We start from the raw sequence: 15,253 nt of genomic DNA, 5'->3' as shown, positions 1-15,253 counted from the left end.
TTTACCGATTTGAACTACCCAATAAAGTGGTCAGAAATTGGCAATTTGGCCAATTTCATGCAAATTAAAAAAAGATGCCAATTTCAAAATAGGGTCCAGAATAAAAAATGTAGACATTCTTGGCACTAAAATAACATATCCTCTGTTCATTAGTCACATCTCTAGGCCTCTCTTATATTACTACTGCTTTCTATTTTGATTTTTTATTCATACAAAAAAATAGAAAATTTACTTTTATGTAGACTACTGCATTATTGTAAAAATGGTATAAATAATATCAGTGCACTAGTGAAAGAATATTAGACTCCCCAGTTGGAGTGTATTGGACGTGTGGTGTGATTTGCTTACTCCTGAACATTGGTAAAAATCGAACATTTCCGCTACCTTGAGCTCAATTTCAAGGTCGTTTTCATCATGAAAGTAATCAAAATTATCTCTATTTCTGTAATATGTTTTTCATTTTATCACCTGAGACCATGAAAATGAGAATACAACGATAAATACTACACAAAAATACACCTCAAAGTCGGCGTTTTAATCCAAAAACCGGTCAGAGTTTTTTTTTCTCATTACACACTGCGTGCTGCAGGATTTTTTTTATGTTGTGCACACTGACCACACAGACCCATTCTCTCACATGTGGGCCTACCAACTTTCTCCCGCTTGATTTGAAGCCACTAGAATTTACGCGTATAAATACGTCAGAAGCAGTGGTGCGTAAGACGTATATATATGACTGAAACAGTCAAAGGGTTAAAAAAATTATTTTTTTGTTAATAATTTTGGTTGTCTAAAATGGATTAATTGGGTTTCCATTATTTCTTATGGGGAAAATAGATTCACCAATCGTGAATTTCGCCAGTCAGCAGACTGGAATGGATTAATCACGAAACTCGGGGGTCCACTGTATACACAATTTTCCATACCTTCAAATCTGCCACCTGCCAATATTCTTGACCTCATTACAACTCTTTGGATCTTCTACAATCTATTCATACATCTGAAAAAAATCTAATGCCAGAAGGGTCCACACTGTGCATCATGGTTAACTACACAGGTAATAACTGTGTGTCTGATGTACTAGTATGTCAAACTAGCAGAAATAAATAATGAAATCAGGAGCTGGTGTTCCACCACCATCAGCTTCACTTCACTACCAGCAAACAAGGTGTGCAAGTGGCACAAAGATGACTTATTCATTCCAAATTTACTATAATTTCATGATAACAGCAGTGTAATTCAGCCACATAACTCAGTAAAGTCAAACATTGTGACTTATTTCCATTTTTTTCAGGAATATTACAATCTAAAAGAATTGTAATATTATAAGTATTTCTTGTACATAGTATTAGATGATCAAAATAGTAAAAAAAATAATAAAAACAATTATGTATACTGTTTATATGTACCCTATATATAACCTAGTAAAGTCAAGCAATGTTTTTAGGAGTATTACACTCAGAAACAATTGTAATACGTATTATAAGTATGGCAAAGCATTAGATGACAAAAATATTAAAAAAAAAAGTTTCACTAGTGCACATAGCACTAAATATTAAAAGCAATTAAAATACAGTGGACCCCCGGTTCACGATACTAATCCGTTCCTGAGAGCTCATCGTAAACCAAAAATATCGGAAAGCGAATCAATTTTCCCCATAAGAAATAATGGAAATCAAATTAATCCATGCAAGACACCCAAAAGTATGAAAAAAAAACTTTTACCACATGAAATATTAAGTTTAATGCAATAGAATAGTAATTACAATAACAACAATAACAATAAATAACAATAAATAACGAAAGAATAATTGACACTTACCTTTAATGAAGATCTGGTGATGATTGATGGGATGGGAGGAGGGGAGAGTGTGGATGGTGTTAGCATTTAGAAGGGGAATCCCCCTCCATTAGGACTTAAGGTAGCAAGTCCTTTTCCGGGGTTACTTCCCTTCTTCTTTTAATGCCACTAGGAGCAGGTTGAGAGTCACTGGACCTCTGTCGCACAACGTAACTGGCAGCCTCACCATGCCTAATCACACTATGTATACCACTACGATTCTTAAATCTTTCAAACCAACCTTTGCTGGCCTTAAATTCACTCACATCACCACCAGTTAGTTGCAGGCAATTTTTTTACCAAATCGTCATGCAACTGCCTAGCCTTTTCACAAATGATTGCTTGAGAGATGCTATCTCCTGCTATCTGTTTTTCATTTATCCACACCAATAACAGTCTCTCAACATTTTCTAACACTTGCGATCGCTGTTTCGTAATCACAGTTGCACCTTTTGCAAGAACAGCTTCCTTGATTGCCGTTTTCTTGCTCACTATAGTAGAGATGGTTGACTGGGGTTTACTATACAACCTGACCAGCTCCGATACACACACTCCACTTTCGTACTTTGCAATTATCTCTTTCTTCATTTCATCAGTCACTAGCACCCTTGGTCTCGAAGGGTTGGCACTGGGAGCTTTCTTGGGGCCCATGGTGACTTATTTTGCAAAAACAGGCACCAAAAACAGTGATAATATGGATAATGTGGAATGTACTGAATGCATCCTTAGATGCGCGCACACTGGCTGGCTTGTAAACACTGGCACACACAGGGCAGTTCAGGCCACACATAGACATGTCTCGTACGAACCACATCGCATACCGGGTTTTGTATCGGGAAGCGAGGCAAATTTTCTGCAATATAATGCATCGGTTACCGGATTTATCGGATACCGATAGCATCGCGAACCTGGGGTCCACTGTATTGAAAACACTCGTATCTTGGCATCAGTAAGTTGTAAAGCATAAATATAGCTAGCGCATTTATGCCACTGTTTCTGATGAGTGATAATTTTTTCATCAACTCCAACACAGTGGCGTCACAGGGGGGGAAAGCGCCCCGGGTAACACCATCAAGGGGTGACACCATAGAGTCTCTAAAGAAGGTGATACTAATGCCCAAAACAGTGTTGCAGCAACATAAAGGAAAAATCCTTTGTTTCTATATAGCCTACGGAGTACAGATAGGCCTATACAGTGGACCCCCGCATAACGATCACCTCCGAATGTGACCAATTATGTAAGTGTATTTATGTAAGTGCGTTTGTACGTGTATGTTTGGGGGTCTGAAATGGACTAATCTACTTCACAATATTCCTTATGGGAACAAATTCGGTCAGTACTGGCACCTGAACATACTTCTGGAGTGAAAAAATATCGTTAACCGGGGGTCCACTGTATAGGGAAAATCAGTGATGCTACATGAAAAACTACAATAAATTGATACAGTGGACCCTCGCATAACGCTATTAATCCGTTCCTGAGAGCTCAATGTTATGAGAAATTATCGTTATGCGAATGAATTTTCCCCATAAGAAATAATGGAACTCAAATTAATCCGTTCCTGACACCCAAAACTATGAACAAAAATTTTTTTTACCACATGAAACATTAATTTTAATACACACAAACTGAAGAAGACATGCACAGTTACATGACACTTACCTTTATTGAAGATCAGGTGATGATTGATGGGATGGGAGGAGGGGAGATATTTAGAAGGGGAATCCCCTTCCATTAGGACTTGAGGTAGCAAGTCCTTTTCCGGGGTTACTTCCCTTCTTCTTTTAATGCCACTAGGACCAGCTTCAGAGTCACTGGACTTCTGTCGCACAACATATCTGTCCATAGAGGCCTGTACCTCTCGTTCCTTTATGACTTTCCTAAAGTGGTTCACAACATTGTCAGTGTACAGGTTGCCAACACGGCTTGGATCAGCTGTCTGAGGGTGATTTTCATCCATAAAGGTTTGCACTTTAAGCCACATTGCACAGATTTCCTTAATCTTAGAAGTAGGCAACTTCTTCAATTTCTCTCTCACCTCCTCCAAAGTAGTTTCCTCAGGTGTGGCCTCATGCTGTTGAAGATGATCTATCAGCTCATCAGTGGTTAGTTCTTCATTGTCCTCCTCCACCAACTCTTCCACATCCTCCCCACTAACCTCCAACCCCAAGGACTTTCCCAATGCCACAATTGATTCCTCAACTGGCATACGCCTCTCAGGGTTAGCCTCAAATCCTTCAAAATCCCTTTGGTCTGCACATTCTGGCCACAGTTTCTTCCAAGCAGAGTTCAAGGTCCTCTTAGTCACTCCCTCCCAAGCCTTACCTGTAAGGTTTACACAATTGAGGATATTAAAGTGCTCTCTCCAAAACTCTCTTAGAGTCAATTGAGTTTCTGAGGCACTAGAAAGCACCTTTCAAACAGAGCTTTTGTGTACAGTTTTTTGAAGTTTGCAATAACCTGCTGGTCCATGGGCTGCAGGAGAGGAGTGGTATTAGGAGGCAAAAACTTCACCTTAATGAAGCTCATGTCCCCACAAAGTCGCTCTGCCAAGTCTGTAGGATGACCAGGGGCATTGTCTAACACCAGGAGGCACTTAAGGTCTAATTTCTTTTCAATTAGGTAATTTTTCACATTGGGGGCAAATGCTTGGTGTAACCAGTCATAGAAAAAGTCCCTAGTGACCCATGCATTACTGTTTGCCCTCCACAGCACACACAAATTATCCTTGAGGATATTCTTTTGCCTGAACGCTCTGGGAGTTTCAGAGTGATACACTAATAAAGGCTTCACTTTGCAATCACCACTAGCATTGGCACACATTAACAGTAAGCCTGTCTTTCATAGGCTTATGTCCTGGGAGTGCCTTTTCCTCCTGAGTAATGTAGGTCCTGCTTGGCATTTTCTTCCAAAATAGGCCTGTTTCGTCACAATTAAACACTTGTTCAGTTTTCAGTCCTTCACTGTCTATGTACTCCTTGAATTCCTGCACATATTTTTCAGCTGCTTTGTGGTCTGAACTGGCAGCCTCACCATGCCTTATCACACTATGTGTGCCACTACACTTCTTAAATCTCTCAAACCAACCTTTGCTGGCCTTAAATTCACTCACATCATCACTAGTTGCAGGCATTTTTCTAATTAAATCCTGATGCAACTTCCTAGCCTTTTCACTTATGATCGCTTGAGAGATGCTATCTCCTGCTATCTGTTTTTCGTTTATCCACACCAGTAAGAGTCTCTCAACATCTTCTATCACTTGCGATCTCTGTTTCAAAAACACAGTTGCACCTTTGGCAAGAACAGCTTCCTTGATTGCCGTTTTCTTGGACACAATAGTAGTGATGGTTGATTGGAGTTTACTATACAACCTTGCCAGCTCGGAGACACGTACTCCACTTTCATACTTAGCAATTATCTCTTTCTTCATCTCTATAGTAATTCTCACCCTTATTCCTGTAGGGTTTGCACTAGAAGCTTTCTTGGGGCCCATGGTCACTTATTTTGCAGATGAAATCACCAAAAACGCTGTAATAATACGTAATGTTCCGATTGTATGCTTGGATGTTACCTCAGGGGCTGGATGGTAAACAATGCCACCGGCGGAACATGTGAGGCTGGCTCAGGCCACACATTAGACACGTCTCGGACGAATAGCGTTGAGTGAGTTTTTTAGCGGTATGCGAGGCAAAATTTTAGCGATAAAATGTATCGGTATGCGGATTTAACGTTATGTGATGCCAACGGTATGCGAGGGTCCACTGTAATTTTATTTACGATATTTTGGAAAAACCTTAATCCATGAATAAATGTAGGCTCTGTTGCCTGTACTCAGAGTGGAATTTGAGTTTGTTTCCTCAATATTACTGCTACGATTATTTATATTTTCATTAATGAAGTTGAGAAGTATTCTCCTGTTCGGTTTATGGCCTTTAAACATTCTCATTGCTAAACATTAGTTATTAGGCATGCAGTAGTGACGTAACTGGAGTTTACTCCCTCCATCTCTCCTGTCCCAGGATTTCATGGGGGTGACACCAAAGATGCCACCCCGAGTGACACCAACCCTAGCAATGCCACTGGGAAGCACCATAAATTCGTTTGTTTTCTTCAGATTCCACTCACTTTAGTCCTATTTGATTAAGAAAAATGAATTTTTGTCCATTCATTGTCAAACTGTGTAGCATCAATTTAAAAGAGATAGTAGTAATGAGGTGGCAGTGAGTTTCACTTGGCCCACTGAATGAGCACAAGCTATTAGTCACATTTCTGGTTTTTTTGAAGACCCAAACCCAAATATGCAGGATACTGCTGCTACTGCAGGTGACCCTGCTGGATAAAACACCAGTGTTGACCTTGGTGATGACCAGAAGGATACACAATAGTAGTTTTAGTTCCACCTTCCTGGTGATTGTACCCAGGCATTTTTATTGATGAACGAGCAGTGGGCATATCCTCTCAGGGGTACATGTTTATGGCTTTGTTAAGTCCGCAGTGTTAACTCCTTAACTGTCCAAACGTAGGTCTACATTGTTACTACTAGCACTCCAAATGTAGATCAACGTTTTATTTTTCCTGCCTCCAAATTTGGCACAATTAGCCTGAGATGCCTGGTCAGTATAGAATGGGTCATAACACTTGGTGTGTGCAGTATTAAAAAAATCTGGGACCACTTAGTACCTTGCAGGAGCACCGGGTGACACCAACCCTAGCAACGCCACAGAGAAGCACCATAAAATCGTATGTTTTCTTCATATTCCACTCGTTTTAGTCCTATTTGACTCAGAAAAAATGAACTTTTCCCATTCATTGTCAGACTGCATAGCTTCAATTTGAAAGAGATAGTGGTAATTAGGGGGCAATGAGTTTCACTCAGGCCACTGAGTGAACACAAGATATTAGTCAAATTTCTGGGTTTTGTGAAGTCTCAAACCCAAGTACAGTGGACCCCTGGATTACGACTTATGTAAAAATCAAATTAGGTAATGTTTTTGCATCAAAATATTGGCTCGGTTAACGACAAAGAACTTGGTTGAAGTCATTCGTCCCAAACGTGTCCGCGCAGCGTGAGCAGCCCGGACACTCCATGTACAGCCAGTGTGCCATTGTTTACAAGCCAGTGAGGACGATTCTACGAGTACATGTGATACATTTTGTATTATTCCATTGTTTTTAGTGCTTGTAACTGCTAAATAAGCTACCATGGGCCCAAAGAAAGCTTCTAGTGCCAGCCCTGTGGTAAAGAGGGTGAGAAACACGATAGAATTCAAGAAAAAGTTTGTAGAAAGATACGAAAGTGGTGGTGGTAGAGGGTACTTCCAGGATACTTTCCTGCAAATCAGCCAGGGAACTTCCCCACATACCAGCCTGGGTACTTCCCCACAAACCAGCCAGGGTATTTCCCCACACACCAGCCAGGGTACTTCCCCACAAACCAGCCAGGGTACTTCCCCACAAACCAGCCAGGGTACTTCCCCACAAACCAGCCAGGGTACTTCCCCACAAACCAGCCAGGGTACTTCCCCACAAACCAGCCAGGGTACTTCCCCACAAACCAGCCAGGGTACTTCCCCACAAACCAGCCAGGGTACTTCCCCACAAACCAGCCAGGGTACTTCCCCACACACCAGACAGGATACTTCCCCACACACACAATTTTATTTGATTGGGACTTGCACATGAGTGAATAGAATTATCAAATCTTATTGCCTGGGAAGCATTGCAAATTGGGTTGGGCAAATATGATTCTGTTAGTGGGATGGTTTGTGAAGAACCTGCCTAGTATGGGCCAACAGGCCTACTGCAGTGTTCCTACTTTCTTATGTGTAAATATTTATGGATGAATATCACCCTGACACAGCTGTTGCAGGTCATGCTGGCAACATCTACAATGACAATGTTGTGTCCCATTTTAGGAAAATCTTAGAGACACCAGAAACAGAGCTCTCTGGACAGATATTTTGTGTGACAGGGGTCCAGTGACTCTGAAGCTGGTCCTAGTGGCATTAAAAAACAAAGAAGGGAAGTAACCCCAGATAAGGACTTGGTACCTGAAGTCTTTATGGAAGGGGATTCCCCTTCCAAACACTAGTGCACCTCTATCCTCTCCCCTCCTCCTGTCTCATCACTCATCAATAAGTCTTCAATAAAGGTAAGTGTCATTTTATTATTTATTTATTCTGCATGTCTCATTGTTTTCTGTGTAGGAAAATGTATATTTCATGTAAAAAAATTGTTTTGTTTAATACTTTGGGAGTTTGGAACGGATTAATTGGATTTCCATTATTTCTTATGGGGAAAATTAATTTGAACTACTACAGATTAAATATAAGACATGATCTCTGGAATGGATTAACCCTTAGACTGTCGCAACCCCAAATCCTGAAGTGTCTCCTGGTGTCGATAAATTTAAAAAAAAAAAAAAAAAATTCTTATGAAAATGTTAAGATTAATTTTCTGATTGTTTTAAGGCCAAAAAAGCTGTTTTTGCGATCAGTACTTACCGAGATATAGAGGTGTAAAGTTGACAGAAAATGAGCTATGTATGGGAACAGCGGCGAATGCCGCTCACCCGGTAAATTTTGGTTTACTTGCATTCCAAGGTTTCTTTTTTTTTTCACTATTTTATTTTTTCAGGCAACTTATGTGGCCTGTGAGTCCAAAGTAAGGTGTAATGTACATATATAGACTCGTTGTATACAACACAATAAGGCCACAAACGTAACTAGCAATATATTGTTTACAAAACTTGTTTACACAAACAATACAAAAAAATTTTTTTATTACTATTGTTTTATAATATACGTATATGCAAATGTACAGTCACTGGACATGTTCCTAGAAGTTCTGCAGCTTGTGGAACTCTTTGAAACATGGTTTCATACACAAGGGTGTTTTACACTCCTCACATATAAAACAAGTGTGTCTGCATTTTTGTTGGCATATTTTTTTCTTATGTGCAAAGATAAAACACCTCGTCTGAGCAGTTTTCTTCAAACTGCCAAATAACGTAACTCTAAGCTTTGTATAACTACAACTTCTTAACTACAACAATTCCTGTAGTACAGTGGACCCCCGCATACCGTTGGCCTTACATAACGTTAAATCCGCATACCGATACATTTTATCACTAAGATTTTGCCTCGCATACCGCCAAAAAACCCGCTCAACGCTGTTCGTCCGAGACACGTCTATGTGAGGCCTGAGCCAGCCTCACATGTTCCGCCGGTGGCATTGTTTACAAGCTAGCCTCCGCGGTAACATCCAAGCATACAATCGTAACATTTCGTATTATTACAGTGTTTTTGGTGATTTTATCTGCAAAATAAGTGACCATGGGCCCCAAGAAAGCTTCTAGTGCCAACCCTGTGGTAAAAAGGGTGAGAAATATTATCGAAATACTGTGGTACCATGGTCAACTGCTGCTGCTGCTGTAGCACTGTCAGCTGCTGCTGCTGCTGTAGCACTGTCAGCTGCTGCTGCTGCTGTAACACTGTCAGCTGCTGCTGCTGCTGTACCACTGTCAGCTGCTGCTGCTGCTGTACTACCGTCAGCTGCTGCTGTTGTAGTACTGTCTGCTGCTGCTGTAGCATTGTCTGCTGCTGCTGTAGCACTGTCAGCTGCTGCTGCTGCTGTAGCACTGTCAGCTGCTGCTGCTGCTGTAGCACTGTCAGCTGCTGCTGCTGCTGTACCACCATCAGCTGCTGCTGCTGCTGCTGTAGTACCATCTGCTGCTGCTGCTGCTGTAGTACCGTCTGCTGCTGCTGCTGTAGTAGTACCGTCTGCTGCTGCTGCTGCTGTAGTACCATCTGCTGCTGCTGTAGCATCGTCTGCTGCTGCTGCTGCTGCTGCTGCTGTAGCACCGTTGTTGGTGTGGCTTATTGAGAATGCCAAGAAACAATTAACCCCAGAGGGTTAGCCACCCAGGATAACCCAAAAAAGTGTGTCATCGAAGACTGTCTAACTTATTTCCATTGGGGTCCTTAATCTTGTCTCCCAGGATGCAACCCACACCAGTCGACTAACACCCAGGTGAACAGGGAAAAACGCCTGGAACTAGTGCTCATATTGGTGAATTTAAAGCCAGCAAAGGTTGGTTTGAGAGATTTAAGAATCGTAGTGACATACACAGTGTGATAAGGCCTGTTCTGGAAGAAAATGCCAAACAGGACCTACAGTACTCAGGAGGAAAAGGCACTCCCAGGACACAGTGTCTCATCAGTCATTGCTGCATCTTCAATAAAGGTAAGTGTCATTTATTCTTCATTTAGTATAGTAGTACATGCACAATATATACTGTGCATGTACTACTCTACTATTGTGCATGTATCCTTCTCTTTGTGTGTAGGAAAATGTATATTTCATGTGTTAAAATTTTTTTTTTCATACTTTTGGGTGTCTTGCACGGATTAATTTGATTTCCATTATTTCTTATGGGGAAAATTCATTCGCATAACGATAATTTCGCATAACAATGAGCTCTCATGAACGGATTAATATCGTTATGCGGGGGTCCACTGTATTATGAGGCGTAATATCAGAGGAAATAGCACCAAGGCCAGCTAGAAAACAACGAAAAATCGACTTCAACAAGTGTACCCAGGACGATGCCGGCTCATCTATCACCCCTCTCACCACCACCCTGGGCGACACTACAACAATAACACCAAACATGGCTGCCTCCACCTCTACCACCTCTCTCTTCTCCGGATTCAACCTACCAAGTAGTCCCTCAGGTATGACCAACAATCCAGATACCCTAAAGTCATGCATCTCCACCTTAGTTATTGAAAATATGAATCTTCGAGAGATGCTAACAAAACAAGACACCAGGATGACACAACTCGAGAACAAAATCCTCGGTGTTGAACAAAAGTTATCAACACCAGGAATGACTAACTATGGCAAGACCATCCAAACAGTCATAGATAACCATACAGAACAAATAATATCTCTTAATACAAAGGTTGAAGAAGCACTAAAAGAATGGAAGAACAACTTGGATAACCAGTTCAGTGACTGCTCTCCAAGAAGATAAAACTGAGCAAGAAAAACTATCGGACGTAGTAATAGTTAACAGTCTACTTTTTCCCAGTGATATGGACCAAGCAAACAGTAAAGAAATTACTCTCCAGATCATAAAGGACCAAACAAGGGTTACAGTACCAGAGTCAGAAATAAAGGAAGCCAGGTTACTAGGATCCCATGGTAGAAAAAGTGTTATGCTTAGATTCCACTCACATGACAGGAAAAAAGACTTAATTATTACGTCTATTAAAGTAAAGAAAGATGTATACATAAATGACTGTCTTACCAAAAAAGTCAGAACCTCCTGTATAGTGTCAGAAAACTTAAGCGAGAGAATAATGACACAATACACCAATGCTTCATACGGGATGGGAAAATTCTAGTTAGGTCAACTGTACACAATCACGAACGAGAATGATCTATCACGATTTCTCAGGGATATTAATCTTACAGAGAATAACAAAACTATGTCCAACCTAAAAGCCTACGTAGTGTAGTGTATGTTTTGCTCCATTATTGTACAAATTTCACAGTACAATCTCTTAGTATTCAAAAATCAACTACCTCAGTAATGTGATTTTACTAGTAACCATAAGTCACCTGATGTTATATAATTTTCTTAATTACTATTGTTTGCTTAAAAATTTGCTTAATTAATACTTTCTCTGTCCATATTACAACCTAATATTTCTTAAAATACTATTAATTTCTATTACTTACCAAATTTATTATCAAATACCATTTTTTACTATCAATACAATTTACTCTCAACATTTTTGGCATTATTTTAATTACCATTACTTGTTTAATTACCATAACCTGTTTTAATACCACATTTACTATCCTAGAGTAGTTCCTTACTCTTAAATACCTTGTATGTACTGCCAATTAAGCTCTAGTATAACTACCAGTGCAATATTGAATCCAAATAACTGTTCTTAAAATTTAGTACAGTGGACCCCCACCTTACGATCAGCTCCCAACTCAACCAATTATGTAAGTGTATTTTTGTAGGTGCTTTTGTACGTGTATTTTTGGGGGTCTGAAACGGACTAATCTAATTCACATTACTCCTTATGGGAACAAATTCGGTCAGTAACGGCACCCGAACAGACTTCTGGAATGAAATAATATCGTAAGGCGGGGGTCCACTGTACTTGAAATAAACATTTCTGTTTTCATTTTATTTTTATTCATTAATATTTCTTGTAATCATTATTACTTACTAAAATTTTATTAAACACCATACATCCAGTCAATTTTACTTTTGTTCATTAATCATTATTTTATACTTTTCTTAACTTTTTGTTGCCAAATTTTCAAGTTTGTATATTCACCTCCAACCTTTATATTATCCTTTGTACCGTCATACTATCATATTATAACCAAGTCATTGCCATTTTTATTTTTCTATTTTATTCTTTTGGAACATTAATTTGTGTATTTTATCTTGTCAATTTCAATCTAGTTATACTCTTGTTCTTGTTAACAACTTATATTAGACCTTAGTGCAATTGCAAGTAAGAGTCTTGTACCTTTTTAGTTTATACCTAGTTGTACAGTGGAACCTCAAAAATCGAACTTAATCCGTTCCAGGAGCTAGTTCTAAATTCGAAAAGTCTGAAATTTGAAGCAATATTTCCCATGAGAAATAATGGAAATACAATTAATCCGTTCCAGAAAACCAAAAATATTCACAGAAAAAATACATTTTATAGAGATTACAGTTTTACATACAACAAATGCTATAGTCTTTAATTATGTATAGTAATATAAAATAACATTTTTACTTACCTTTATTGAAGATTGGTGATGGCATCTGGAAGATAGGGAGGAGGAGAGAGGGAGTTGGGGTTAGTGTTTGGAAGGAGAATCCCCCTCCATGAGGACTTCCGGTATCAAAGCCCTCTCTGGGGTTGCTTCTCTTCTCTGTATTTTAATGCCACTAGGACCAGCTTGAGAGTCATTGGACCCCAGTCTCACAAAATAACTGTCTACAGTCCTCTGTTTCTGTCTCACAAAATAACTATCCACAGTCGTCTGTTTCTGTCTCACAAAATAACTGTCCACAATCGTCTGTTTGTCTCTCAAAATAACTCCACAGTCATCTGTTTCTGTCTCACAAAATAACTGTCCACAGTTGTCTGTTTCTGTCTCACAAAATAACTGTCCACAATCGTCTGTTTGTCTCACAAAATAACTCCACAGTCGTCTGTTTCTGTCTCACAAAATAACTGTCCACAATCGTCTGTTTGTCTCACAAAATAACTCCACAGTCGTCTGTTTCTGTCTCACAAAATAACTCCACAGTCGTCTGTTTCTGTCTCACAAAATAACTGTCCACAGTCATCTGTTTCTGTCTCACAAAATAACTGTCCACAATCGTCTGTTTGTCTCACAAAATAACTCCACAGTCGTCTGTTTCTGTCTCACAAAATAACTGTCCAGTCGTCTGTTTCTGTCTCACAAAGTAACTGTCCAGTCGTCTGTTTCTGTCTCACAAAATAACTGTCCACAGTCCTCTGTACATCCTGGCAAGCTCAACAAGTCTCACTCCAATCTCATACTTCTGTATTATTTCCTTCTTCACGTCTATGGTGTTTCTCACTTTCTTTACCACAGGGGTACCGCTAGCAAGTTTCTTTGGGCCCATGGCAGCTTATTTCAAAGCCCCACAAGCACTAAACAGAATTAAATAATCGTAAAATGTGTGAATGAGATCGCAGGTTAGTGTTCACTCAAGCATAAACAAAGCTAGACTGCTCACGGCGCCTGCGCGGGGACGTGGACAGAGCAGGCCAGTGGACAGGTCACGTACCCGGTGGTCCGAAAATAGGGGCACGTTCGATAATAGGGACACAGTTTGTCCGAAAAAAGGTCTTATTTTCGAAACGTTCGATATGTGATACGTTCGATTTTTGAGGTTCCACTGTACTTTGGCTCATTCTAGCTCAATACATAGACAACACCAAATTCATTATATTAGACCTTAGTGCAATTATAAGAATGAGTCTGGTGCTATTTGTAATTTGTATTTTTATAGTATTAGTTTATACCTAGTTGTACTTTAGCTCATTCCAGCACAACAAATAGACAATTTCAACTTCATTATGTGTATTAGTGACTATACTCTATATGACCAAAGTGCTTTAGCTATATACTTATCCAACCTTCCCACTACTACAGATATCAGTATTAGAACTCACCGCACAATACAGGATATAAATAACCACTATTTAAACCTAAAAGATGAATGATCATGTTGACCCTGATCTAAACCTCCACAATCTAACACACAATCAAAACTTATTGGAAAGTAACTGCCTTTATTACACAGCATCACAAGCTAGCACTATCCTAAACACTGCTCAAAGTCTATCAGTTCTTAACTACAACATCAGGTCCTTAAGCAAACACTATGATGACCTCCTGGCACTCCTTGAATCGCTAAAGACACCCTTCTGCATTATTCTTACCGAGACCTGGCTTAAGCAGGACACAATAGATATCTACCCACTACCAGGATACACAGCACTTCACAACTGCAGACTATACCAAGTTGGGGGTAGTATTGCAATCTATTACTCTAACCAACTATCTTGTATTAGCACCACTTGCTTTAGAGATGAATACGGGGAATACATTTTTGCTAATTTTACTGTAAAAAACCTTAAGATGCCTATAACAATCGGTGCCATTTACTGGATACCCCACACAAACATCCCAAATTTCAGTGAGAATCTAAAGGCACTAATAACAAACAGACAAATGAACAAGCACCACCTTCTCTTAACTGGAGACTTCAATATCAACCTTGGCCTACCAGATGATCAGCCTGTAACTGATTTCATCAACAATATGAACAACACACTTCTCATACCAACAATAACTAAACCAACCAGGATGACTGAGACAAGTGCAACCATAATACACCACATATGGACCAATATACTAGCCCCTCTTAAATCAGGGATAATCACAGACAGCACTACAGACCACTACCCTACCTGCCTCTTAACAAATATTAGTAAACCACCACTGGAGTACAACAAAGTTTCATTTAGACTCCATGACGAGGCCTCGATAAGGAATTTCACAGCAGACCTAGAGACTGTTGACTGGCCTACAGAATTCTCCAATGCCAGTGGTACTGACAAATGGACAGATATTTTTCTTAACAAAATACTTAGACTATACAACAAACATTGTCCTATAAAAACGAAACAGATCATGAATAAACGGCTTGGTTGCCCATGGCTAAGCAGTAGCATTCTGAAATCCATTGATAAGAAACACCAATATGAAAAGCAATATAGACAGGGCTTAATACACAAAGATATTCTTAAACAATATTCATCAGTTCTCACCAAATTAATAAAGAAAGC

At 39.6% G+C, this 15,253-nt stretch overlaps 1 protein-coding gene across 2 annotated transcripts in view; it reads left to right on the top strand.

Moving 5' to 3' along the window:
• LOC128702902 (endoplasmic reticulum-Golgi intermediate compartment protein 2) overlaps positions 1-15,253 on the top strand; it is a 286,545-nt gene that overhangs the window by 145,016 nt on the left and 126,276 nt on the right. The window lies entirely within an intron of this gene.

Source organism: Cherax quadricarinatus, chromosome 82, assembly GCF_038502225.1.
Source record: "Cherax quadricarinatus isolate ZL_2023a chromosome 82, ASM3850222v1, whole genome shotgun sequence".
NCBI lineage: Eukaryota > Metazoa > Arthropoda > Malacostraca > Decapoda > Parastacidae > Cherax > Cherax quadricarinatus.
Note: the sequence above shows the minus strand (reverse complement) of the source record. Positions and strands in the feature narration are given on the sequence as shown.